The sequence below is a fragment of the Bacillus rossius genome, chromosome 14 (assembly GCF_032445375.1).
Source record: "Bacillus rossius redtenbacheri isolate Brsri chromosome 14, Brsri_v3, whole genome shotgun sequence".
NCBI classification, from domain to species: Eukaryota; Metazoa; Arthropoda; class Insecta; order Phasmatodea; family Bacillidae; genus Bacillus; species Bacillus rossius.
In genome coordinates, this window is record NC_086341.1 from 18,309,811 (window position 1) to 18,323,259 (window position 13,449).

General features: G+C 37.1%; 1 protein-coding gene across 1 annotated transcript in view; it reads right to left on the reverse strand.

Moving 5' to 3' along the window:
- The window catches only part of LOC134538691 (junctophilin-1), a 386,273-nt gene that overhangs the window by 195,910 nt on the left and 176,914 nt on the right, over positions 1-13,449 (reverse strand). The window lies entirely within an intron of this gene.

The window sequence follows — 13,449 nt, forward strand, 5'->3', positions numbered from 1 at the left end:
TTGTGTGAATCCTAGACTTTATCTAAAACTTAAGCTAAAAATGTTATTGATGAAACAAATTATTACCGTAAAAGCATGGGTTGAAATTTAAAGAAATTGAAAACTTTCTTAGAATCAATTTCGTTTGAATTTATTTTAAACCATCTTAATATTGTGTTAAACCTTGGTGCAAAGTAAATTTTTATATGACCACGTTATTAGTGCAAGGGTTGAAAAATACTTTTTGAAGGTCAAAATATAATGATTTCCTTAGTTGGTATGTAATACGAAATTCTTTCTAAGGTATCCAATGCTAGATACATTGAGTTAAAAATTTTCGTAATATTTTCGCTGCATGGAAAATAGGCAAAAAAAATATGTTATTTACATTAAATTCTTAAAATGTTCCAGAAGTTTATAGCAGAATAAATAGGTACTTCGAAATCTACCTAACCCTGTGGGCTATGCAGAGAGGTTTTTTTTTTTTTTTTTTTAAATTCAGGGCGCCAGACATTGCGTGGGCAGGGTTGCCAAACGTCAAACCTTTGTTATGCGCGGCCCCCAAGCAGGCAGGGAGCCAACTTCACCGACCAGAAAAAGTTCTGGCGTGCGAGAGAATTTTAAAGAGTGGTGGGATTACAAGCCCACCGAACGCTTCAAAACCCATCGGCATTGTTAAAAGGGCCGTGTGTCGAACTCTTGCAGTAGCGTCCCTACGCCCGACTATTGGCAGTGCGTTATTTACTTTCGAGATTAATGCATTTTAATTTTCTTGGCAAGCTTTCCCGAGGTAAGGGGGTGGAGTTTAATGAGTGGGCGAGTGAGTTAGTCAATTGTCCTTCTTGGAAAACTCAAAGCAAGATCCCGCCAACTTTCAGTTATTTGCGCCTCTGGCTTGCGTTAATTTAAGAAAGAGTTCCGAAAAAAACCCTGTATAAATAGATTTTCACGGGTCTTTGTCATGAACATGGAAATAAAATAAAAAAATTGTAAATTGTATATTATTCACAGGATATCTCATTATTTTATGAAATATGTTTAGCAAGTCTTGATACTTGCGATTTTTTTAATCCGTGATAAACTTGCTTTAGTGGCAAATCTCGTTCTCGTTACGCCCCGGAATTGTTAAAAATAATAATAATATTTTTGGAATGTATCGGGTAAAAACTACGGTCATTTTTTTTAATAATGCTTCAATTTAGGTTTATAATATGATTGACATTTTAATATTAAAATATGGCTTATAACTTCAATAATTGTTTGCAGTAACACAAATTTCGTGCAGTGAATAAATTATCGTATCGAGAATTGGCTGGAGAACAGTCACAAGGTGGACTAACAAACTTTACACTACAACACTTAGAAAATGTCTGCCTATAAATTAATCGCTCTTTCATCAAGTCCACATTTTACTCTCCCCGCTGGAATCATCTTGACAGTCTCTCTATCTCTCTCTATATCTATATATCTCTCTATATCTATATATCTCTATATCTATATATCTCTATATCTCTATATCTCTATATCTCTATATCTCTATATCTCTATATCTCTATATCTATATATATAGATATCTACTGCGCACCTCTGACTCTGCACACTGCCTCGCACTACTGAATCGTCCGCCGCACACACAACACCGTCCCGGATGCTTCAGTTCCCGACGCACCAATCTTCGCACACGAAGCCCGTCGCTCGTCGTCCACTATCGCTCTCCAAAGAGTCTCTTCCCCCTCCCCCTTTCACTTCACATACCCCTCGCAGATCAGTCCATCAGTTTATATACCTGCCAAGTCCTGCCCTGGAAAGATCCCTCAACTCCTCAGAAGTGTCGCGTCATCAGAATCCCCTTCTTTAACACTCGAACATCCCAGAACAACGGCGTCCCAGGTACGCCACTTCACGTGCCGAAACCTCGAGACGCGCGGAGAACTCTCTGGGCTCAATGGGGAAAGCGCTGGGGAATGGGGAGCGCCGCGGCTAACCGGATCAGGCGTGTAGCTGTAATGGAGGGACGGGTGCTACCTTCATCGCGCCTCAACCACAGGCAGGCGCGCGGGCGGGCTGGCTGGCCAGCATCGTCGCTAGAGTCCTCGTAACAATATTATTTGCATGCCAGCCACTCTCCGAAAAAATGACGCAAATATCGCAGCACTCTATATAACTTAGTGTGTCCGGAGATGACACGACTTCTAAAAATAGCCCATGACGTTCCCAGGTACTGTTTAAAATCAATACGATATTTAGCGTGGTTGCTATTGTGTAAATGCATAGAAAACTATAGTATTCATGAGTATTAAAATGTTTATTACGAAACTTACAATAAACTATAATTACTAAACAATAAAATTTAGTAAAATAACTCCAATATCATTTAATATTAATGTTTGTTAAATGTGGGCTTTTTTTCCGTGACAGTGGCGTTACCACCTGATTGCTTCTATTATCACTGAAGAAAATGAAATTAGTAAGTGTAATTTAATTCATATTTTAAAAGAACATTATCTATGGAAGAAAAATTTTAGCTTACTAGAACTGTATCGAGCCTCCTGCAAGTGAATTTGGTAATAAATAAAACCTCAATCGTTTGTTAATATATATAGGTATATATTTCATAAATATATTACTACGTGATAAAGTAGTAATACAGTGCCTCGATTAGAGCTCGAAACGCGTTGTTAATCGAATTTTTATCGATACATTCTACAGTCACGCCACTTTTTCATTCCGTTACTTCATTTGCACGTTAACAAAACGGCAGTGCAGTCAGCAGACTGTATGCACGCGGGCACAGAGAAAGAAGGGTATTTCGGTTTGCGTTGGTCGCTTGATTCTCTCGGCGGTACGACCCAGCACGGGGCGACGATAAGAGAGGCTGTATTGTGCAAGTTTGAGCTACACCGACCGCCCAACGAGCAGCAAGGGATTGCAGGAGAAAAATGACTGGGAGGGAGAGGGGGAGAAGGTTGTAAAATTGGACCAAAGTCTGGCAAGCGGCCAATCTCACGGCATTCCCTGTGCGGTTCGAACGGCCAGAAAAAAACTAGATTCCGCTTCACTCGTTGACTGAAAGCGATAAGAAAATTAAATATATATGTATGTATATATATAAAGTAAAAAAAAAATATTATAAATATATTCAGACAAGAAATCTACAACACTGAACTAAGAGATTTGTGCTGAACAGTTACGAAAAAAAAAAAGAGACAACAGGAGTGTCTAGTTTATATACCTACATATGGCTTTCGAACCACTTTCCAATTTGCTAAAATCGTTCCAAATGATAAAGTCACTCCAATAAAGGGAATTCAGACACGAAGTAGCGAATTCGACAACCCTGCAATTGCAACGTTTCTGCACATCCAAGCAAGGGATCGTTATTTTTTTTTGTTGGTTGACTAATTTATAAAACAAAATTTTAATTGTAAAATTATACATTATTTCAACTATTTATTCATTTACGTGTAAGTGCTGTATAGTAACTAATGATAAATAACGTACCCTCCTGCCACTGAAACCAGCTTGCAACTGTATTTAGGATTATTATTATCGCGGAAATAGATTTCCCTAACAGCTGTGTGCTAAAAGATTTGTAGCATTGTCCGTATTTTGCAATCGGCTGGGTCTATTTGGGAGCGTCCATTAATTACGTGAGGCGATTTTGGCGATTTTTCGAACCCCCTCCCCTCTGGGTAAGTGTGAGATTTGGATCGACGCATTTTTCAAAAGTCGTATTTTTGTGTAAATACGTTAATCTATGCTTGATTGCGTTGGATTTATTAAAACAAACACAACATAATGTGCTTAATTATTTTAATTTAATATTAGTTAAGACTAGTATGTAAGACAGAACGTAGTCTAGAATTACAGCGAGCAAATCGAACAATAAAATACTAAATAGGAACTGCTTAAATTCGTTAAAGAATAGTCATTCTAATTCAGTCCACGGGGACTCATGTGTTGTCTCAAGAGTGACTTTGTGGCGTTCGCATAACAGCGATAAATATTATTGCGTAGGATTTAGCCATATTTTAGTGTAGAAACATGTTTTACCTAATTTAACCCAGTTCCCTCGCAAATATACACCGTTTCTTACGGGGAAAAAATTAAGTTATATTACCCCACACACCCCTCCTCTTTCTCCACCACGATAGAATGGTTGAGATTCGGCTCGATCCCCCTCCCCCACCCCCCCAAACACCACACGTAATTTATGGACGCTCCCTTTCAGGTACACGTCTACTGTCAGCAAACCAATCACAGCCATTCAGTGCGGAAGCAAACGCGTCCTGAATGGCCCAGCCAAACAGGGCGACGGCTTCTCTTACAGACGGCCGCCATTTTGCAAAAGAGAACAATCGCCAGCGCGGTCCAATGAGGGATCAGATTTTTTTTTTTTACTCCATAAGGACGGTGAAACCATTAGAGCCTTGTCACAGACATCGACTACTTGGCCAATTAATTCTGAAAACAGATGAGAGCAGAATGATTATGAACACACTATATATCTCCCACAAAAAAAAAAAAAAAACAAAGGTCGTGTAGATTACCTCAGAAAGAAGCTACGGAAATGTGTAATCACTGTGTGTCCATCTGTGGCAGATGGCAAGAACCGAAGTTCACAAAGCCAAAGGGAAAGATTTATAGTAGATATTAACTGTTCAGTAAATTTCAACCAGATTGACAGAAATTTAAATATATTACTTGGTGATAATCAGGTCCGGACAGGGGTTTAGTTAATTTTTCAAGTCATTGTCGCTTTTACCGGAGCCGTTTCGTTATATAGTCGTTCGATAGTCGACGCAGCAGCTCCGGCAGCGAATTCTAGCGGCGGGTGCGGGAACTACGTATGATTCGCGTCCAGAAATGTAGTTAAAAACACAATTTTCGTGTATTTATCACGCTCGGCATTGTTTTAAAGAATTATACGTTTAATTTTCTTGTCCGAGTTTCGTATTAAAAGTGTATTTTTGCACCATGAGAACACGTGAATATTTGCACGTTACCGAGGTTAGATGTTATACATAATTGCCAAATTCCGAAACTCTCATTTATTTTTCGTTTAACTCTTGACTACTTATGACGCTGAGACGGTTTACACCTACCGTAACATTCGAGTACAAACACACATTTTAGATGGTATCTATCCTTCGCACCACTGATTTTATTCTACGTGTTTATCAATTTGTGGTATGAAGCAAATTAAATATTAGTGATATAATTGTAATAATATAAGTATCAAATAGAGAAAAATTTAAATGGCAACATTATACTTCAACACACTATAGATTGTTAAAATGTCGTGATTATCGAAACTGAATTTTAACGTAAACGATTATTGAGACTGGAAACTTACCGTTGTATTTTGCAAATGTACGTTTTCATGTTTGCTTTAACAGTGCATAAATTCACAGTGACGACACAAAATTTTCTACTGCATCTCTAAATTTTAAATAATCACACGAAACATGACAGCCCAAACTTTTACGTGCTTGAGACAAGAAAGTTAAAAAAAAAAAAAACTAGAAATAAAGTATTACTGTTATCAGTGAAAAACAAAACACGTCGTTTTTACAGAAAAAATAGCTTACTAAAAAATATAATCACAAAAAATTAGTTAAACAGCCCGCCTTAACCTTATTGATATTATAGAAGATTTTCTCGCACAGTGGTTGGCCGGTTCTTGCACGCTCGGCTCAGGCGGAACGTGACAATTTTTCGTGCGTGCAGCCGGCGTTCATCTATTTATAAGACGTCATCACGTCAAAAAATATTAATAAGAATAATAAAAATGTGTATGTTAACAAAGTATATCAGCTGTTTATATAGTCAAAAGTCACGATGCTATAGTTAAGATTGTTAATACGTATAGTGTGTTAGTATCGTAATTTCTACGTTTATTTAGCAGTTTCTACAGAACATTGTCTCGAGGTGAGATATCGTGTACGTAAGGGTAAGGGAGTGAAAGTGAACTACTGACATTGCCAGCAAGCCTCAGTGATTGGACGCTATATCTAGTACGTTAGTAACTATAGAGGCGCTCGTAGAACGTAACTTGTTTTTAAAAGAATCATACAAACAAGAATTAACGAATACGAACTCATGTATTTCAGAGATACTTTAGTTTTTTTTATGTAGGTAGTACTTGTTTAATATTATTTCCACCACAAATCCATAAAACAAAAGTGCCAAACTGACAAATAGAGTTATTTACAGCCGTGATTATATTTTAGTTAATTAGTGAGGAATACTTTAATCAATTTGTGTTCTTTGAAAACACCTACATCCCTTTAATAAAAACCGATTTAAAAATTCAAAACGATAATTTTACTGCGCCGACTAACGTAGCAAGTCAAGTTGTGTCAACTCATATAAGTAGCACACACAACCTGATGCTCCGCACACACAAAAATTTTAAAATGGTAGAAATTGCGTCCGCATTTCTTGCGCTATTTCTCGAGCTTGCGCTAGTGCGCCCATGTTTAACAGCTGCCGTCTATTTACGTACGGATTCGACTGCCAAGCGTCTGAGCTGTGCAAAAACGTTGTTGCGAATTCCAGCGGGTTGGTCATGCATCCATGCTTCAGTCGAGCAAAGAGACGTACGCCCGTAGGTTTTGACGTGAATACGTCTTTAAAATTGCTTCCATAGTGGGAGGAAATTCCAAAAAACGAATGATAACAAAACAGTTTGGTGTTGCAGATACATATCCATCACCCCCATCCAAAATTTAATTACACCACTGGATAGCTAAAGGATCACAAAATTCGTTACGCTAAGTGAGGACTGTGACACATCGCGCGCGGTGGAGGGGGAAGCGCCGCCATTTTGAGGTCATTTTGCTGCGTTTCGAGATTTACATTTGGTATAACTTTTGACTCGGATAAGCTAAGACGTTCGTCTGAGTTTCAATCGTCAGCTCTCGTCAAAATCTATCGATTGCATATGCAAAACAGTAGTGTAAAACAGTTGCAGTGAATATATATGGTGTTAAAATTAAAAAAAAATATATAATCAAAAATATATAATGTCGGCCTATACGCGTCAAAAAGCCAAATCCAAGTACAGAGATCGTATACGGTTGGAAAGGGCTTCCCAAAAGCAATCGAATGATACAATAAAACACCATATGACCGAGTGAAGCAGTGCCGGGAACGTAAAAGAATGAATGCGGCCGAACGGATCAACGACGGTGCCAGAACATCTGCAGCTGGGGCGTCCATGACACAGCCACAGCCCATTTTTTTTTTTTAAATCCTTTTACTAAACGGGCAGCTACTGCACTGGAAGTGAGTGGAAGTTAAGCGATTGTTGTGGGAAGCCTCCATTTCACAGACGAGAGAGCCACACCCGAAGTTCATGCTCGCTTTTTTTTTCCCGTTCTATCTCATTGTATAAACCGGTGTGGCATAAGATTTTGCGGTCGATTAGGATATGTTAGCCACATTATAAATACTTTAAAAAAATTGTGGATGGTTGGTTATATTAGGTAAGTATAGCTACATTAAAAATACTGTAAAATCATTTCATGGTTGCTCAGCTAATAACTTTTTAATATGTAGCTTATCCAGGGCTAGGAAACCGTTTACATGATTTCACAGTATCTTTAATGTAGCTATCCTAACCAAATTAACCGTCCACAATGTTTTAAAGTATTTATAATGTAGCTAACCTAACCTTTTACAATGAACAAAAAAAAACCGAAGTTGCACGATCGGCCGAGAGGTCGGTGAACTTAGTCCCAAAGTTTCGGGAATAACGGGATGAAACAGGCAAAGACCCGATACGCACCTAAACGGTGTATATCCCGTTCCAGCTTACGATGTAATATTTACGTTGCACACGGTTAAATATGCAAAAAAATACTGAGTTGCTGAACTGTCCATAAGTTAGCTGGCAAATGTGAATTTTAAACGTTTTTTGTGCAGTATGGAAAACAGAGAATATGAAAGTGAAAATTTTTAGGTTCAAAATCTATCATATTGACTGCTAAGTGATATGGTATGATCTTTCAGAAAAAAAAACTTTTTATTTAAATTACTGGCCTTTTTTAAACAGAATTTTTATGATTTTAAAAGACCAAATAAAATTAAATACCATGCAGTAGTTACCAGCATTGCATTCATACACAAAACGCTTCTGTTATTTATTCAATTTCGTTCTCCTTGTCCATACTGCACACATATGTTAAAAATTAAACTTTTCCAGCTGATTATGCAAAAAGTATAGAATAAATGTGTGTGTGTGTGTGTGTGTAAAACAATTTTTAAGTTCAACCACTCAAAAGGTCTACAAGTTTAACTATGTTAGACGTAAAAATAAAATAATGACCATACACCATTAAGGAACAAATTGAGATTTCAACCTTGGGGAGGTACATACAGACTTTCCCACAACTCATCAAATCAAGAACAGTCGAAAAGCCAATAAATCACTGTTTTGAATTCAAACAAAATTCCAAAGGTGTAATTATTGGAGTTAAAAGATTTTTTCATTTTTTGATCTACAAATTGCATATTATTAGATAATAAAATATATTAAGTGGAAAAAATATTTAGGAGGCTAATTCGGCAAAAATATTTTAATTGGGTTAGTTTGACTATGTAGTCATACTGTAAAAAAATACTTTGATAACTTAGCAGGTTATTTTAAAATATGGCTAATTAAAGCAAATAACTTGCTAAGTTAGAAAAATTGTGTGTTTTTTTACATTAATAAATCAAACTTACCCAACTAAAAATTGTTGCCGTATATGTCGTGCAAAGAACTTTTTCCCATCAAAAGTATTGCATGATTAATTTTATTTTGAATTATCAATGTAATTTATGATTCCGTAGCAAAATACCTAATAACTTGTTGTATGGTAGGAACTAAAAAAACTATTGGAAAAAAAGGCCCATATCTAAAAAATTATCAAACTTTTTGAATTGTGATTTTTTTTAATCAGAACCTATGCTGCCAACGTTTGCAAATATCTAGCAAGGGAATTTTTTTTTTACTGAACAGAAAAACGAACGTGATCATTAAAAATATTTCGGTCATGTTCTATGATTGCTAGAATATAAATTTTATGCATCGGTTATTAATAATATTTCTTCTCGTACTCCAGCTACCTTGAAGAGAGGCGTCAGCGACCTCAAATAAGCAGTTCAAGCCGCTAACAACAAGCGATTGTAAAGTATGTCCCAGTTATAATTTTTTTAGTATCAACTGCAAGCGTTATGGAATTTTGGTTCAAGGTCACAATTAAAGAGAAACTCAAACAGTTTTAGATAAGCGTCATGCGCGAGTACTGCTTTGATGTTTTCTCGCTTGCAGCGCCACCTACGCAAAATGGCGATTAGTAAAGAGTGAACCTGTAAACTTTATTTGGCAACAGGATGGAGCCCCTCCCCATTGGAATCTCTTTGAACGAGAGTGGTTGAACGTCGAAGTTCCTGACCGTTGGATTGGTCGTAATGGTAGAGACAAGAGCTCTTTTCCGCTGGCCTCCACGTTCACCTGACATAACACCACGCGAATGTTTCATTTGGGGCTTTATAGAAGATCGTGTCTACGTTCCGCCGCTACCTAATGAATAGAGACCTGCAAAATTCGCGGTTTCGATGGCCTTCAGGATAGACTGCACATACCCCTGTACACTCGGGCAAATAACGCAAGTTCATTGGCTGCCGACTTGTAAGTCGTCTCAGCTGGTTTGTCTGTGATTCGATCCTTCTTTGGTTGAGGGTTTATAACTGTTTGAGATTCGTCCAGATGAACAGTAAGCCAATAGCAAAATTATCTAAGAGGTATATGTGTTTGAATTCTAGCCTATCACCAAATGAATCCGCGAATTTTGCAGGTCTCTATTAATGAATTGCCAGAGTTTAGACACAGAACTGAAGAGGCTATTGCTAGCATTACTCCAGACGTGTTAAACAAGGTGTGAGAAGAATTGGTTTTAGGTTGTATATGTGCCGTATGATTAAAGGTGTACGCGTTTTTACCCTAATTTAAAAAAAAAATCCCAAATTTCACATACGATAGGTTTACTAAGTAGCATTAAATTTTTCGCCTTTGTTAATCGGTGATTAAAATGAGTGGAGAATAAAATAATTCCACTTATTCCCCTACCCCCTTTTATAAATATGGAGCTTATAATTCCTGGGGGGGGGGGGGGTGCTTATAAATAAAAACAGAGAAACGGAAAAGCATTATAAACAAATATTACAAACTTTTAAGTTGAACATACTAAAACATAAAAAAAAAATTGAAAGTAGCCTATACATTAAATGTATGATTTTGTGTTTTCATAAGTAAAACAAAAACCTTTTGAGTCAGCCTACAAGCTCAGGTAGATTTTGAAGTTCATATTTTATAACTTTTTGGAACCTTCTGGGAAATTAAAGAAACTTCTGGGAGGTTCTGGAAACTTCACGCACAAAGCACACTAAATTGTTTACACATATTCCAAAATGCTCGTTAAAAAATTTCTGCGTATTCCCCAGCAGCTCAAAATGTTTCGAATGTTTTAATTTAAATGCATCCAGCATTTTCATTAAATTTCTAGAAAGTTCTCAATAAGAATGACAAGACATGATTTCCCCCTCCCTCCCACGCGATCTACGCACAGAGTAGTGACTTAGAGGCAGGGCGTGGCTACGTATACATGATTACATGGTAAGTGTGTGAAACAGTTTTTGACGTGACTTCTAATAAATCGATGAACGCCGGCTGCACGCACGAAAAAGTGTCCCGTTACGCACATTGTCCCGTTACGATGTGTCCCGTTACGCTAATTGTACGCTTGAGCCGCAGCTATCTCTCTTACACTCAATTGGAACAACCATCGATTTGACTTTCTCGAGGCACATTAAACTTGAAACACTCACATTCGTTTCCTACTTTTCCTATCATCGTCCTATCCTTAACAGAAAAACACAGATTGGAAGAAGTTAAATAGCAAACACGTATAAAAGTTTTAGTTAAAATAATCTCTTCGTTAAAGTAATAAACATATTTTAATTAATGAGTGCAAATAAAAGTAAATTTATCAATTAAATTGTAGATTTCATTTCACTCCTCCTTTGTATCCATACAAAATAGTGATAATTAAATAAAAATGATTTTATTCATAAACGTATGCAATCATTTCATCAATGTTTTGTTATGACGTTGTCACGTTAAACTATCGTCCGTAAACCGACTTTAAAGACAACCAATTTTTTTAAGTGAAATATCTTTGTTGACGGGGGGGGGGGGGGGGGGGGTTCTACGATTTTCGAGCGTTACGAAAACTCCGAACGCCCGAGGGGGTTAGGTGCGTGGTGGGGGAACCGATAGAGCAGGAGAGTGCGTCAGCGGCGACGCCACTCCAACGCATGCACTAGCGGTCGAATGGGAACATGTAAAGTAGGGGGGGGGGGGATAGGTACGTAGCGTAGCATGCTATATCGTCGGTCTAATTAGCAAACCTCATAACTCCCAGAAGACAAATTTTACAAGAGAAGCAAAAAACTGAATAACTTTTTTGTTTGTACTAAATATGTGTTTAATTCATCACATAAAAGTTAAAACACCCACTGACGTTTGTCAACAAACTCTGTATCAGTTTTTAATTATTAAACCTTTTTTTAATGGAGTTACGAGGCTTTACAATCATAAATTCAAACTAAATATGGAGATACGAGGTTTGATAAGGTAAAAATCTTCTTACTGGCGTAAATTTAATATTGATATTAGAACAATTTTGAAATGAATAGTTATAGCACCAAATTTATTCGTGTATTATGAAGAAGTATCTCTAACAATACAAGGGTTATTTCCGATATTGAACAGTAAGGACAGTATACAATATACAACAGCAATATTGTATAGTACATAAAATCAACATTGACTATGAATTCGTTTGAAAGAACATCAAGATAAAACTAGCTTTTAAATACTGATAAATGAGGCAATAAATATTACTCCAACAAATTGGAAGAAAAAAAATTACCCCTAAGAAAATCAATGCTTCAGTTTTGAAAAGGAAGGCTATCATAAAATAAGTGATGGTCTGACTCCATAGTTGTTTTCAGGGACTGCAAATGGTCGTGTTTAGTTTTCTTTATCTTCAGCCTCTCAGTGTACAGTGCTGGCAAACTATCAAATGGCTTAGCAGTAATGTTCTTTTTGCGAATAGGCAAGTTCTTCCACTCTTCTGTGAAACCCAACTTGTAGGAAATAACCCCATCTGGAGTGTACTCAAGGCTCTGATGTCGGTAACACATGGATCCCCAGTTATTCTGCCTGGTCTGATAGAGCTATACACTTGAGCATGATCAATTTTTTTAAAAAAACTGTGATCAAATAATGAACTTCATATGGACGTGGATTTCTGTATGCTTCCCTGCAAGTTGCAATGTAGTCAGCTGGAACATTAATCTTCTTGTTTTTCAGCTTATTTTATATCTTCGAGTGCATGGAGTCTGCCTCCATTTGTGTGTGTCCGACCTCCAGAAACTTTTGCTCTATCGTTACACACTTTGTCACAGATATCTGTAAGAGTGCATTGGCGAGAGTCACATTTCTGTTCTAATAGCAGCAACCATCACTATACAGTATCAATTTGTCGGCATCGTTCCTCAAAGGTAGTTGCGACAAGATGAAGTTGCAAATTATTGTAGCAAACTCATTTGAACCAAGGCCCCTCTCAGTCTCGTTCCACAGATAACAGAAGCCATCTTTGGCTTTCAAATCGAAAACAGTAAAAGAAAACAATGAAAGTGCCAATATCGTAAAGAATGTATGATGTTCTACAAGGGGTACTCATGAGATCCATGCCGAAATCATGCTTGGCTCTTGACATTCTGAAATGAAGAATGGATAGCTAAATCGTATAAAATAGTTTAGACATTACCTCCAAAAACATTTGATATTATGGCCTGTATTACAAAAGTTTGAAAAGTATAATTTATTGCAATAAGTGTTTTGTATGCATAAATAACCGATGGACAATAGTTAAAGTGTGAGATAATAATAAAATGTACCTGCTCCATACGTACAAACAATATCGAAACAACTAGAATATTAGGTATTTTAAAAAAAATTAATAGACAGTCCAACAATAACACTGTGTTTGTTTACTAACAAAATGGAGTTACGAGGTATGCTAATATGCAGGAAATCGACAGCTGGAGATAAGAGGTTTTCTGAAAATAGGATTGTAGCCCATAGGGATTGTTTATTGTTATGATATTTGGAATGGTAATAGAACACATAACTGAGTATATAGCAGTACCAAAAACCAATTTTTGACAAAAAGTGGAGTTACGAGGTTTGCTAATTAGACCGACGATATGCTAGTTGTAACGACCGGAAGGGGAGACGGCAGGGGAGAGGTAGAAATGACGTAGCAGCGACGCTACGTAATTCTCGTAACGCTGCTTGTGTTAGTCTTCTCCTCAGTTTCCGTAACGGCTGACGATTGACGCTGCCATATTCCT